This window comes from Arachis hypogaea, chromosome 15 (genome assembly GCF_003086295.3).
Source record: "Arachis hypogaea cultivar Tifrunner chromosome 15, arahy.Tifrunner.gnm2.J5K5, whole genome shotgun sequence".
NCBI lineage: Eukaryota > Viridiplantae > Streptophyta > Magnoliopsida > Fabales > Fabaceae > Arachis > Arachis hypogaea.
In genome coordinates this window covers 61,190,795-61,205,749 of record NC_092050.1, presented here as the reverse complement: position 1 = coordinate 61,205,749, position 14,955 = coordinate 61,190,795, and the positions used below count along the sequence as shown (strand labels likewise).

General features: G+C 39.5%; 1 non-coding gene across 1 annotated transcript; it reads left to right on the top strand.

Moving 5' to 3' along the window:
* The first annotated feature begins 4,282 nt into the window (after positions 1-4,282).
* Positions 4,283-4,386, top strand: LOC112752195 (small nucleolar RNA R71). The gene has a single exon (XR_003176641.1). It is a non-coding gene; the product is annotated as a small nucleolar RNA R71 (small nucleolar RNA).
* Positions 4,387-14,955: the final 10,569 nt, after the last annotated feature.

The window sequence follows — 14,955 nt, the reverse complement described above, 5'->3', positions numbered from 1 at the left end:
TCTTCAAACTTCATGTCGGATGATGAGAGAAACTTTTGCGTGGTCTAGAAATTTGCGGATAAATCCTCGTTGCATGTATAGTTTCTAAACCTTCAAAAGTCCTTTCATACAAACGTTTTGGTTGTCACAAGTAACAAACCCCTTTGAAATTGATAACTGAGTATTCAAACCTCGGGTCATCTTCTTAAGGAATTGCAGGGAGGTATGTTCTTATTATTGGTTATGAGTTTGTAAATTGGGGTTTTGGAAGTAAGGAGGGAATATGTTATATGACAAGTAAAATAAAATAATAATAATAACATCTCTTGGCAAGGTATAAGAATTGGAATTCCTATCCTAGTTATCCTTATCAAGTGTGAAGAGAATTGGGTTTTAATCCCACTTAGTCAGCCTTTATTAAACAAAGGAAGGTTAAGTGGACTGATTAGCTTGATTCTCAAGTCCTACTCAACTCCTGTGGAGAGACTAGTGTTAGAGCAATCCTAGCTAAAGCAAAATCTGCCAATTTCAATCACTTGCTGAGTTTGATAACTCAAGTACTACCAATCACTTGACCAAAGCCAAAAGGGAGAAAAATATCGAAATTAAATTGAAAGCAATCTTAAACAGAGCAAAGCAACCTTAAATCTGAAATACCTCAAATAACATTAATTAAGAAAATTATATGTAACATGGAAGAGTTCATAAATTAAATTGGGAAAATAAATAAAAATAAAGAACCTAGGATTGAGAGCCATTCCTAAAACTAAGAGAAATCCTAAATCCTAATCCTAAGAGAGAGGAGAGAACCTCTCTCTCTAAAAACTACATCTACTCCTAAAATTGTGAATATGAGGGCATGATTATGAATGGATGTATTCCTCCACTTCATAGCCTCTAATCTGTGTTTTCTGGGCCGAGAACTGGGTCAGAAACTACCCAAAATTCGCTGGCTGCGAACTCAACATGCTGAATTTCCATCACTGCGACGCATCCGCATGAAGCACGCGGTCGCGTCACCTAGCGTCAGAGCAACTATAGCATATTATATATCAAATCGAAGCCCCAGACGTTAGCTTTCCAACGCAACTGGAACCGCATCGTTTGGACCTCTGTAGCTAAAGTTATAGTCGTTTGAGTGCGAAGAGGTCAGGCTGGACAGCTTAGCAATTTCTCCAGCTTCTTGTATTCCTTCCACTTTTGCATGCTTCCTTTCCATCCTCTGAGCCATTCCTACCCTGTAATCTCTGAAATCACTTAACACACATATCAAGGCATCTAATGGTGATAAGAGAGGATTAATATTAGAAATTATAAGTCCAAAGAAGCATGTTTTCAATCAAAGCACATAATTAGGAAGGCAAATGTAAAACCATGCAAATAGTATGAATAAGTGGGTAAAGAGTTGATAGAAACCACTCAAATGAGCACAAGATAAACCATGAAATAGAGGTTTATCATCGGATCTCCGGATACTCACTCTTTTTTAGCCTAAAGGGGACCTCGGGGATCACCTTTTTCTTTGCCACAACTTCATAGAAGTGGTCTTGATGGACCTTTGAGATGAATCTCTTCATCTCACATGACTCGGAGGTGGAAGCAATTGTCTTTCCTTTCCTCTTTCTAGAGGTTTCTCCGGCCTTTGGTGCCATTAATGGTTATGAAAAAATAAAAAAAGCTTAGCTTTTCCTACACCAAACTTAAAATGTTTGCTCATCCTCGAGCAAAAGGAGAAAGAAAGGAGGAGAAGAAGAAGAAATAGAGGAGATGGAGGGAGGTGAGTAGTTTGGCCAAGGGGGTAGTAGTGTGTATGTTATGTGAAAACGAAGGTGGTAAGGAGGGGTATTTATAGGGTAAGGGAGAGAGGGTATTCGGCCATGTGTGGTTGGGTTTGGGAGGAAAATGGTTTGAATTTGAATGTTGAGGTAGGTGGGGTTTAATGATGGATGGATATGAGTGGTGAAGAGAGTATGGGGAAGGGGGTAGGATTTGATAGGTGAATAGTGTTTGGGGAAGAGGTATTGAGGTGATTGGTCAAGGGTGTATGGGGAAGAGTGTTATGGAAAGGTGTGAAGAGGAGAGAAGAGGAGGTAGGGTAGGTGGGAATCCTGTGGGGTCTACAGATCTTGAGGTGTCAAGGAATCTGAGTCCCTACACCATTCTGGCATTCAAACACCCATTCTATGCCAAATCTGGCATTTAATGCCAGCTCTGCTACCTTTCCTGGCGTTAAACGCCAGTCTGCTACCCATTTATGGCGTTTAACGCCAGCCAGACACCCTTTTCTGGCGTTAAACGCCAGCCAGATGCCCATTTATGGCATTTAACACCATTCAGATGCCAAACAGCCCTTTCTGGCGTTAAACGCCCAGAGTGCTACCCAGTCTGGCGTTTAACAATCAGAATGCTGCCAGGCTGGGTGTTAAACGCCCATTCTGCTATCCTTACTGGCGTTTAAATGCCAGTAAGCCTGTCCTCCAGGGTGTGCTATTTTTAATGCTGTTTTTCATTCTGTTTTTGATTTTTCAATTGTTTTTGTGACTTCACATGTTCATCAACCTAAAGAAAACATAAAATAGCAATAGATATAATTAAATAACATTGGGTTACCACCCAACAAGCGCTTCTTTAATGTCAATAGCTTGACAGTAAGCTCTTTAGGGAGCCTCACAGAGATTCAGAGCTTAGTGGTGGCCTCCCAACACCAAACTTAGAAGTTGAGTGTGGGGGCTCTGTTTGACTGTGTATTGAGAGAAGCTTTTCATGCTTTCTCTCCGTGGTTACAGAAGAAGATCTTTGAGCCTTAAACACAAGGTAGTCCTCATTCAATTGAAGGACTAGCTCTCCTCTGTCCACATCAATCACAGCTTTTGCTGTGGCTAGGAAGGGTCTTCCTAGGATGATGGATTCATCTTCATCCTTCCCAGTGTCTAGGATTATGAAATCAGCAGCGATGTACAGGCCTTCAACCTTTACCAAGACATCCTCTACAAGTCCATAAGCTTATTTCCTTGAATTGTCTGCCATCTCTAGTGAGATTATTGCAGCTTGCACCTTAAAGATGCCTAGTTTCTCCATTACAGAGAGGGGCATGAGGTTTATCCCTGACCCCAGGTCACACAGAGCCTTCTCAAAGGTCATGGTGCCTATGGTACAAGGTATTAAGAACTTTCCAGGATCTTGTTTCTTCTGAGGTAATTTCAGTTGAACCAGATCATTCAGTTCATTGATGAGCAATGGAGGTTCATCCTCCCAAGTCTCATTACCAAATAACTTGGCATTCAGCTTCATGATTGCTCCTAGATACTGAGCAACTTACTCTTCAATAGTATCTTCATCCTCTTCTGAGGAAGAATACTCATCAGAGCTCATGAATGGCAACAGTAAGTTCAGTGGAATCTCTATGGTCTCTATATGAGCCTCAGATTCCTTTGGTTCCTCATTAGGGAACTCCTTGGAGGCCAGTGGACGCCCACTGAGGTCTTCCTCAATAGAAATCACTGCCTTTCCATCCTCTACTGGTTCGGCCATGTTGGACGTGTAGATGGCCTTGCAATCTCTCTTTGGATTCTCTTCTGTATTGCTTGGGAGAGTACTAGGAGGGAGTTCAGTAACTCTTTTACTCAGCTGACCCATTTGTGCCTCCAAATTTCTAATGGAGGACCTTGCTTCAGTCATGAAACTGAGAGTGGTCTTAGATAGATCAGAGACTACAGTTGCTAAGTCAGAGTGGCTCTGCTTAGAATTCTCTGTCTGTTGCTGAGAAGATGATGGAAAAGGTTTGCTATTTCCAAACCTGTTTCTTCCACCATTATTATTATTGAAGCCTTGATTAAGCTTCTGTTGATCCTTCCATGAGAGATTAGGATGATTCCTCCATGAAGGATTGTAAGTGTTTCCATAGGAATCTCCCATGTAATTCACTTCTTCTATTCCAGAATTCTCACGGTCATAGGCTTCTCCTTCAGAGGAGGCTTCCTTAGTATTGCTGGATGCAGCTTGCATTCCAGTCAGACTCTGAGATATCATATTGACTTGCTGAGTCAATATTTTGTTCTGAGCCAATATGGCATTCAGAGTATCAATCTCAAGAACTCCTTTCTTCTGAGTTGTCCCATTATTCACAGGATTCCTTTCAGAAGTGTACATGAACTGGTTATTTGCAACCATTTCAATGAGTTCCTGGGCTTCTTCAGGCGTCTTCTTCAGATGAAGAGATCCACCAGCAGAGTTGTCCAATGACATCTTGGACAGTTCAAACAGACCATCATAGAATATGCATATGATGCTCCATTCTGAAAGCATGCCAGAAGGACACCTTCTGATTAATTGCTTGTATCTTTCCCAAGCTTCATAGAGGGATTCACCTTCCTTCTGTCTGAAGGTTTGGAATTCCACTCTAAGCTTGCTCAACTTTTGAGGTGGAAAGAATTTGGACAAGAAAGCATTGACTAACTTTTCCAAAGAGTTTAGGCTATCTTTAGGTTGTGAGTCCAACCATGTCCTAGCTCTGTCTCTTACAAGCAAAGGGAAAAGCATAAGTCTGTAGACCTCAGGATTAACCCCATGGGTCTTAACAGTGTCACAGATTTGCAAGAATTCAGCTAAAAACTGATGAGGATCTTCCAATGGAAGTCTATGAAACATGCAATTCTGCTGCATTAGAGAAACTAATTGAGGCTTAAGCTCAAAGTTGTTTGCTCCAATTGCAGGAATTGAGATGCTCCTTCCACAGAAGTCAGAAGAGGGTGCAATAAAGTCACCAAGCATCTTCCTTGCATCTCCACCATTGTTATGGGGTTCTGCCATCTCTTCTTCTTTTTCAAAAAATTCTGTCAGGTCCTCTCCAGAGTGTTGTGCTTTAGCTTCTCTTAGCTTCCTCTTTAGAGTCCTTTCACGTTCCGGATCAGCTTCAACAAGAATGTTCTTATCCTTGCTCCTGCGCATATGAAAAAGAAGAGAACAGAAAAGAAGAGGAATCCTCTATGTCACAGTATAGAGATTCCTTTATATGAATAGAAGAAGAGAATAGTAGAAGAATGAGAAGAGAAAAATTCGAACACAGAGAGAGAGAGGGTTCGAATTTTTAAGAAGAAGAAAAGTGTTAGTGATTAAATAAATAAATAGAAAGAGATGAGAGAGGGAGAGAATTCGAATATTAGTTTAAAATAAAATAAAAAATATTTTTGTTTTTACTTAAATTTTGAGTTAGAATTCAAAAATTAAGAGAAGAAATAAAATAAAATTTGAAAACTAATTAAATTAATTAATTAAAAAAATTTTTGAAAAAATGGTTAGTGATTTTCGAAAATTAGAGAGAGAGAAAAGTAGTTAGGTAATTTTAAAAAAGATATGATTGAAATAGAAAACTTTTAAAATCAAACAACAAGTCAAAGTAGTTAATTGAAAAAGATTTGAAAATCAATTTTGAAAAGATAAGAAGTTAGAAAAGATTTTGAAATTGATTTTGAAAGGATATGATTTGAAATTTATTTTGAAAAATATTTGAAAAGAAAATTAAAAAGATTTGATTTTGAAAATTAAAGTTGATTACTTGACTAACAAGAAACTTGAAGATATGATTCTAGAAATTAAAGATCGATCCTTTCTTAATAAGCAAGTAACAACTTGAAAATTTTTGAATCTAAATTTTAAATGTTAGCAATGAATACGAAAATATGAAATAGAAAAAGATTTTGAAAATCAAATTTTAAAGTTTTCGAAAATTATGAAAGAGAAATGAAAAAATTTGATTTTTGAAAAAGTTTTGAAAAGATAGGATTTTTAAATTGAAAATTTTGACTTGAATAATAAGAAACAACTAAATTTTAAAACTTTTTGACTAATTCAATTCAAAATTTTTGAAATTTATGAGAAGAATAAGGAAAAGATATATTTTTTTTGAATTTTAATGAGGAAAGAGAAAAACATAAAAATGATGCAAAACATAAAAATTTAAGATCAAAACAAAAAATGCATGCAAGACACTTTGAATGTCAAGATGAATACCAAGAACACTTTGAAGATCATGATGAACATCAAGAACATGTTTTTGAAAATTTTTAAGAAAAGAAAAACACGCAAGACACCAAACTTAAAAATTTTTAAACTTTAGACACTAATAATTTAAGAATGCATATGAAAAACAAGAAAAGACACAAAACAAGAGAATGCAAAGATCAAACAAAGAAAATTATCAAGAAAAATTTGAAGATAAATGAAGAACAGTTCCATGCATGTGTTCTTCGAAAATTTAAAGAAAAATTAAAAAGATGCAATTGACACCAAACTTAAAATTTGACATTAGACTCAAACAAGAAACACAAAATTCTTTTTGGTTTTATGATTTTATTAAATTTTTTTTGGATTTTTCAAAAATAAAAATAAAATAAAATTACCTAATCTGAGCAACAAGATGAACCGTTAGTTGTCCAAACTCGAACAATCCCCGGCAACGGCGCCAAAAACTTGGTGCACGAAATTGTGATATCTGAAATGGTGCCAAAAACATGGTACGCACGATCATAATCTCAACTCTTTTTCACAACTCCGCACAACTAACCAGCAAGTGCACTGGGTCGTCCAAGTAATAAACCTTACGTGAGTAAGGGTCGATCCCACGGAGATTGTTGGCTTGAAGCAAGCTATGGTCATCCTTGTAAATCTCAGTCAGGTGGATTCAAATGGTTATGAGGTTTTAGTGATTAAAATATAAATAAAATATAAAATAAAATAAAGTTACTTATGTAATTCAATGGTGGAAATTTTAGATAAGCATCTAGAGATGCTTTGTTTCTTTTGAACTTCTGCTTTCCTACTGCCTTCTTCCAATCATGCGTTACCTCCTTCCATGGCAAGCTGTAAGATCCTCTCGGATGAAAACAAATCCATATGCGCTGTCACCGCATGGCTAATCATCTGTCAGTTCCCGCTAGCACCGGAATAGGACCATTGTCCTTTTGCACACTGTCACTGCGCCCAACATTCGCAGGTTTGAAGCTCTTTACAGTCATCCCTTCCCAGATCCTACTCGGAATACCACGGACAAGGTTTAGACTTTCTGGATCCCAGGAATGTTGCCAATGGTTCTAGCCTATACCATGAAGGTTCTAATCTTAGATTAGAAATCCAAGAGAATATACTCCAGCTGTCGTCCAATGACTACGTTGAACATCATGTAGACCGCTTTGTGGTTGTCAGGCACGCGATCTTGGATAAGCGAGTAATGAAGATTAGGTGATTGTCACGGGTCACCCCTTCATCCTAACTTAACTGAATTAAGTATGAGAGTATATCTTGGAGAAGAAGTAGGCGTGAATTGAATAGAAAAAAGTAGTAATTGCATTAATTCATGAAGAACAGCAGAGCTCCACACCTTAATCTATGGGGTGTAGAAACTCCACCGCAGAAAATACATAAGTGAAAAAGGTCTAGGCATGGCCGTGAGGTCAGCCTCCAAACGTGTACAATGATCAGATAGAATAAAACTGATCAAGGATGGTCAAAAAACATAAAATAAATCACTAAAAGTAGTTTTTATACTAAACTAGTAACTAGGGTTTACAGAAAATGAGTAACTAAGTGCAGATAGTGCAGAAATCCACTTCTGGGGCTCACTTGGTGTGTGCTTGGGCTGAGAATTGAAGTTTTTTCGTGCTTAGGCTGTTCCTGGAGTTAAACACCAGCTTTGGTGCCAGTTTGGAAGTTTAACTCCAATTCAGGTGCCAGTTTGGGCGTTTTACGCCAAGATATTTTAGGCTGAATTTGGACGCCATTTTGGGCCATCAAATTTCGAGGAAAGTATAGACTATTATATATTCCTGGAAAGCCCAGGATGTCTACTTTCCAACACAATTAAGAGTGCGCCAATTGGGTTTTTGTAGCTCCCGAAAATCCACTTCGAGTGCAGTTAGGTCAGAATTTAACAGCATCTGCAGTCCTTTTTCAGCCTCTGAATCAGATTTTTGCTCAGGTCCCTCAATTTCAGCCAGAAAATACTTGAAATCACAGAAAAACACCCAAACTCATAGTGAAGTCCAGAAATGTGATTTTTGAATAAAAACTAATAAAAACATAATAAAAATTAACTAAAACATACTAAAAACTATATAAAAACAATGCCAAAAGGGTATAAATTATCCGCTCATCAATGATCTATCTTGGCCTTGGTTTCTCTTACTCTTGTTTTTGCACAACTCACAGTAACTCTTATGGAGACAAGCTCTACTTTTATTTATGTTAGAAATGAAGACTTGAAATATATTGCATTTTCTTTCTTGTAATCTAAAGGACTCATAAAGACTTCAAACATGAAATAAAACTAAGCAGAAAACATAAACTATCCTAGCATGATTATTTATTCTGATAGAAAGTAAATCAAACAAAAGCTTAAACATGATTTCAGAAATTAGGGAGTGTCAACCATGGGACTTAACAACCTTGAGCAGCTTTATCTTCAGTTCGTTGGCCCCTTTCCTTTGTCCTTCTTCTTGGAAGGGGAGGAGCCACCTTCATCTTGCTTGGAGGATCCTTCTTGTGCCTTGGCATCCTTGGGCTTCCAGAATCCTAGCCTCCTCATATAATTCCTTTCATCCTCCTTATGTTTGGCTAGGATTTCCTCTTGTCTTGCACTCAGCTCCTCCATTCCTTGCATGAAGGTTGGGTATCCTGGGTTTAGAGCGGCCACGGCATTGCACAAGTGATTCAGCTTCGCTTCTGTATTGATGTCATACTGCCTCCTGGATATAGTTCTGGCATCATAGAGATTTCTGAATTCAGCCAGGTTCCTTTGTTGCCATTTGCCTTGCTCTACTATTTTGTCTAGTGCACTTCGCACCTCTCTCTAGTCAAATTGTTCTTGCTGCTCCTTCCTCATATGCTCCCAACTCCCTTGGAGTTGCTGGATGTTCTGGTTGACTTGGTTCTATTACTGTTGCTGAGTCTCCTTGAATTGGTTGACATCTTCCCTCAAGTGGTGTAGGTCTCCCTTCATTTGGTGTACATCTCCTTGCAGTTGTTCCCAGTTGAATCCCTCTGGAAATTGTTAGTATTAGTAATGTGGTGGTGGTGGTTGAAGTGCTAGAAAGTGAGGTTGCTTTTCTGCCTCTTCCTCTTGTTGTTGTTGTTGTTGTGGCTCATGAGCATGAGCTCTTTGTTTTCTCTGAAGTGGGTGAACAGCCACCACTTTGGCCATCTTCTTGGCAGTTATGAATTTGTCTTGCTTTACTAGCACCTTATCAATGATATTTTCAACTCCAGCTTCATCACAAAACCTCTGTATGATGCTGGGGAATGCCAATCTCGTGTTGTCACTCATGCTTTTCAGCACTTTGTTAATGTTGTTGGCAATCATCTCCCCCACATTGACATTCTCACCTTTCATGATGCTGTATATGAGCACAGCTCTCTCCTTGGTCACCTCTAAAGTGTTGGATGTGGGGATTAGGGACCTCCTCACAAATTCCAACCACCCTCTAGCTTGGGGGCTTAAATCCCTTCTTCTCAATTGGTTGGGTATCCCATACTTGTCCTTGATCCATTGTACATGCAGCACGCAGATCTCGTTCAGGATCTCATCAAACCCAGGATTTTGCTGCTTCATTCTTTCTTCATAGCTCCGAGTGGAGCTTGTCCTCTTCACCATTTGCATCCTTTCTATGATGGAGGGACTATAGTCAATGGACTTCCCCCTCACATAGCTAATGTAGCCATAGGGTTGTCCTGGCTGAGGCACAGCGTTGGCATAAAACTCCCTCACCAAGCTCTCTACTACCTTCCTTGGTGGGTTGCATAGGATTGCCCAGCCCCTATTGTTGATCTCAATGTTGATCTCAAGATGCTCGTTCCTCCCTAATTGGAACCCAACCTCTGGAATGATTTGCCTCTCACTCATCCAACCATAGAATTGATTTTGGTTGAATGCAGAGAGGAACTTGTAGTCATTGAAAGATGAGCTTGAAGATCCAGAAGTTGGTTCCTTGGTTTTTCTTTTCTTTGAGACTGAGCTTTTTGGTGGTGCCATCAGGTTGAGAGGGTGTGTTTGAGGTTATGAAAAAAATTTGGGGTAGGTTGTAAGAGAGGCAAGCAAAACAAGGTTTTGCTCCAACACCAAACTTAGGACTTGATTGTCCCAATCCAGAGAAAGGGAAAAGAAGTAGGGGAAGAGAGGTAGTAGAAGGCAAAAAGAGAAAGGGAGAAGAAGTGTGTATGGATTCTCTTCATGTGTGATAAGTGTTTTGGAGTGGGAGAAGAGTTGGGAGTGTGAGGCTTTTTTAAGGGGTGAAGGGTGTGATTCGAATGGTGGAAAATAAAAAGGGTTAAATGTTTTCCCATTTGGGGAGTGGCACCTAGCGTGGGAATAGGCGCCAACTCTTATCTCACTGTGCCTTCTGCATGTGTTGAGTTCCAAAGTGTAAGTACACTTTGACTTCCTTGCTTTGTGAGTTGTTCACCATGTGGGCCCCACCTTTTCTCCTGAAATTAAAACTGAACCCATTAGTAATGATAAAAGAATCCTTCACATTCCTTCTTATCATGGGTAGTTCGGATTGCAACTGATGGGTGTCCCTTGGGACACCAAACTTAATCCTTTATCATCTTAATAAATTGGTTCCATCATTGTGTATTTAATATGTTCATAAAGATGAAATAATTCCAATCTTTTCATTTTCTTTTGATTCCAACCTCCTCTGAACACATTAAACCACGTTCATGCTCTAGCCCAAAATATTAAGTGCTTTCAAATTGGGTAAACTTGGGCCTGCTAGGTGATCCTTGGTGGTGACAACACCAAACTTAATCTCTGGGCTTACTCTTTGAAATTAAGCTATTAAATTGGTTGTAAGCCTAGATTAAGTGGGTGAGTGACCACACCAAACTTAGCATTTTAGCTAGTTCTCAGGCCATTTACTCATCATTAGTAATGCATTCATCAAGTTGCAATTCCAAAATAAAAAGAAATAAAAGAGTGTAAGAATATTCTAACTACCAAAGCTAGTATTAAACTTCCTAACCTACTATTGCAATCTAATTCTAATTGGTAATGTAACACAAATGTGAGACTGACACTTAAACTATCTAAAGCAATGAATTTTAAACTACTCCTAAGAAAAATAGTAAATCAAAAAAGGATAAAGTGTTGGGGTGCCTCCCAACTAGCGCTTCTTTATTGTCACTAGCTTGACACTCCTCCATCTTTAGTTAAGCTTGTAGCTCACTCTCTACTCCTCTAAGGAGCCTCCCAAGTAGTGTTTGAGTCTATGGCCATTGACAGTAAAAGTTCTCTGAGTCTTGTCCTTCATGAGCTCTACATGACCATAGGGAAACACCTTGAGTATGGTGAAGGGTCCTGACCATCGAGACTTAAGTTTCCCAGGGAAGAACTTGAGCCTTGAATTGTAGAGTAGCACCTTCTGTCTTTCAGTGAACTCCCTTCTTGCTATCTTTTGATCATGCCACCTTTTTGTGTTCTCTTTGTAGATTTTCGCATTCTCATATGCTTGATTTCTAAACACCTCCAGCTCATTGAGTTGCATTAATCTTCTTTCTTCAGCAGCTTGCTCATCATAGTTTAGCATTTTTAGAGGCCAAAACGCTCTATGCTCAAGCTCAACTGGTAAGTGACAAGCCTTGACATATACCAGTTGGTATGGAGACATCCCAATGGGTGTCTTGTAGGCTCTTCTGTAGGTCCATAATGCATCATCCAGCTTCTTAGACCAATCCTTTCTTGAGCTTCCAACAGTTTTTTCAAGGATTCGTTTTAGCTCTCAGTTAGAAATTTCAGCTTGCCCGTTGGTCTGTGGGTGGTATGGAGTTGCCACCTTGTGCTTGACTCCATACCTGAGAAGGAGTGTCTCAAGTTGTTTGTTGCAGAAGTATGTCCCTCCATCACTAATGAGAGCTCTAGGAACTCCAAATCTGCTGAAGATGTTCCTTCTTAAGAAGCTTATCACAACTTTGTTGTCATTTGTTGCAGTGGCTATGGCTTCTACCCATCTTGAGACATAATCAACAGCCATCAATATGTAGCTATTTGAGTAGGAGGTTGGGAAGGGTCCCATGAAGTCAATTTCCCATACATCAAATAGTTCCAGTTTTAGTATGAATTGCTGTGGCATCTCATTTTTCTTGGTTAGATTACCAGCTCTTTGGCACTCATCACATCTTGACACCAATTCCTTTGCATCTTTAAACATTGTTGGCCAATAAAATCTGGATTGAAGCACTTTTGCTGCTGTTCTTTCTCCACTGAAGTGGCCTCCATATGCGGATCCATGGCACTGCCATGACACTTCTTGCCCTTCTTTATAGGATATACACCTTCTCAAGATTCCATCAGCACAGTTCTTGAACAAACAGGGGTCATCCCAGATGTAGTGTTTGGCATCCTTGATTAGCTTTCTCCTCATGTGTTTGTTGATGTTGGTTGGTAGTTCCCTAATAGCCTTGAAGTTATCTATGTCTGCAAACCAAGGGGCTACTCGAATCATCATCAATTGCTCATCCGGGAAGCTTTCATTTACTGCTACTTGATGCATTTCTTCTTCTTGTGGGATCCTTGAGTGGTGGTCAGCTACCTTATTCTCTGCTCCACTCCTATCTTTAATCTCAGTGTCAAATTCTTGGAGCAGCAGAATCCATCTTATTAATCTGGGCTTAGATTCTTGTTTGGTAAGCAAGTATTTGAGTGCTGCATGATCAGTGAATACAATTACTTTCGAGCCAATAAGATATGATCTAAACTTATAAAAAGCAAAGACTATGGCTAAAAGTTCTTTCTCCGTGGTGGTATAGTTCCTTTGATTCTCATTAAGGACCTTACTAGCATAGTAAATAACATGTACTAGCTTGTCTTTCCTCTGTCTTAGAACAGCACCAACAGCAAAATCAGACGCATCACACATTAATTCAAAGGGAAGATCCCAGCTTGGTGGTGCTATAATAGGTGCAGAGGAGAGTCTCTTCTTGAGCTCATCAAAGGCTACCGTGCACTTTCTATCAAAAACAAAGGGAGTATTTGAGACAAGTAGGTTGCTAAGAGGTTTTGCAATCTTTGAAAAGTCTTTGATAAACCTCTTATAGAACCCAGCGTGTCCCAAAAAACTTCTGATTGTCTTGACATTGCAAGGTGGAGGTAATTTCTCAATCACTTCCACTTTTGCCTTGTCCACTTCTATACCATTTTTTGAAATCTTGTGACCAAGAACCACCCCTTCAGTTACCATAAAGTGGCACTTCTCCCAGTTCAAAAGCAGATTGGTTTCTTGGCACCTTTTTAGCACAAGGGCAAGATGGCATAGGCAATCAGAATGAGTTTTCAAACACAAAAAAGTCGTCCATGAATACTTCTATGAACTTCTCAATCATGTCTGAAAAGATGGAGAGCATGCACCTTTGGAATGTTGCAGGTGCATTGCACAATCCAAAGGGCATTCTCCTGTAAGAAAAAACACCATATGGACAAGTAAATAAAGTTTTTTCCCGATCCTTGGAGTCCACAACAATTTTATTGTAGCCCGAATACCCATCCAGGAAGCAATAATATTCATGTCCTGCCAATCTTTCAAGCATCTGGTCCATGAAGGGTAGGGGAAAGTGGTCTTTCTGGGTGGCTTTATTGAGTTTCCGGTAGTCAATGCACATACGCCATCCGGTCACTGTCCTTGTGGGTATCAGTTCATTCTTCTCATTTGACACAACAGTGATCCATCCCTTCTTAGGGACTAGCACCGGACTTACCCAAGGGCTGTCTGAGATGGGGTAGATCACCCCTTCTTGCCACAATTTCAACACTTCTTTCTGAACCACTTCATTCATAGTTGGGTTCAGCCTCCTTTGTTGTTGCCTTGAAGGTTTGGCATCTTCTTCAAGTAGGATTTTGTGCATGAACATTGAAGGACTGATCCCTTTTAAATCTGCAAGTGTCTAGCCTATGGCATCCTTATGTTATCTCAGCACTTGGATAAGCTCCTCTTCTTGCTCCTCACTCAGACTTGAATTTATAATTACCGGGTGAGTGTTGTTGGCACCCAAATATGCATATTTCAAGCTGGGTGGTAAGGTTTTCAATTCTAGTTTTGGTGCATCTTCTTCTTTGTTATCTGTGGTGGTTGGTATGATTGGATTCTTCATGGTTCCTTGTGGTAGTTCTCTGTTTGAAGCTTGTTCCAGCTCAATGGTTCCCTCACATTGTTCTTTTTCCAGGACCCCTTGAACTATCTGTTCCATGGTGTCTACCATCATGCATTCTCCTATGGATTCCTTGGGGTAACTCATTGCTTTAAAGACGTTGAAGACCATCTTCTCTTCATGCAATCTCAAGACTAGTTCTCCTTTTTGCACATCAATGATGGCTCCAGAAGTAGCTAGGAATGGCCTTCCTAGGATGATTGATGTGTTGGCCTCTTCTTCTATGTCCAGCACAACAAAATCGGCTGGGAAAATGAATTCCTCCACTTTTACCAACAAGTCTTCCACCACCCCATGTGAAAACTTAAATGTTCTGTCAGCTAATTGGAGTGCCATTCTTGTTGGCTTGACTTCCTCAACCTTCATCCTTCTCATCATGGTTAAGGACATGAGATTTATGCTAGCTCCCAAGTCACACAAAGCTTTCTCAATAGTGATATCCCCATCCTTCTTTTGTATGATGGCGCTGCATTCTTCAGTTAATACTATGGTCTCCTTTGTCTCCCAGTTCCTCTTTCTTGTTATAAGCTCTTTCAAGAATTTGGCATAGAGTGGCATTTGTTCCAATGCCTCAGCAAATGGTATGTTAATTTGGAGCTTCTTGAAGATCTCTAGGAACTTAGAGAATTGGCCATCCTTCCCACCTTTTCCCAGCCTTTGTGGGTATGGTGCCTTTGGCACATAAGGCTTCAGGATTGGTTTTGATGAAGGTAGAGCAGGGGTCTCTTCTTCATTTGTATTCCCATGCTTTTCTGCAACTTCTTCTTCATGGTTGTCTTTGCTTGG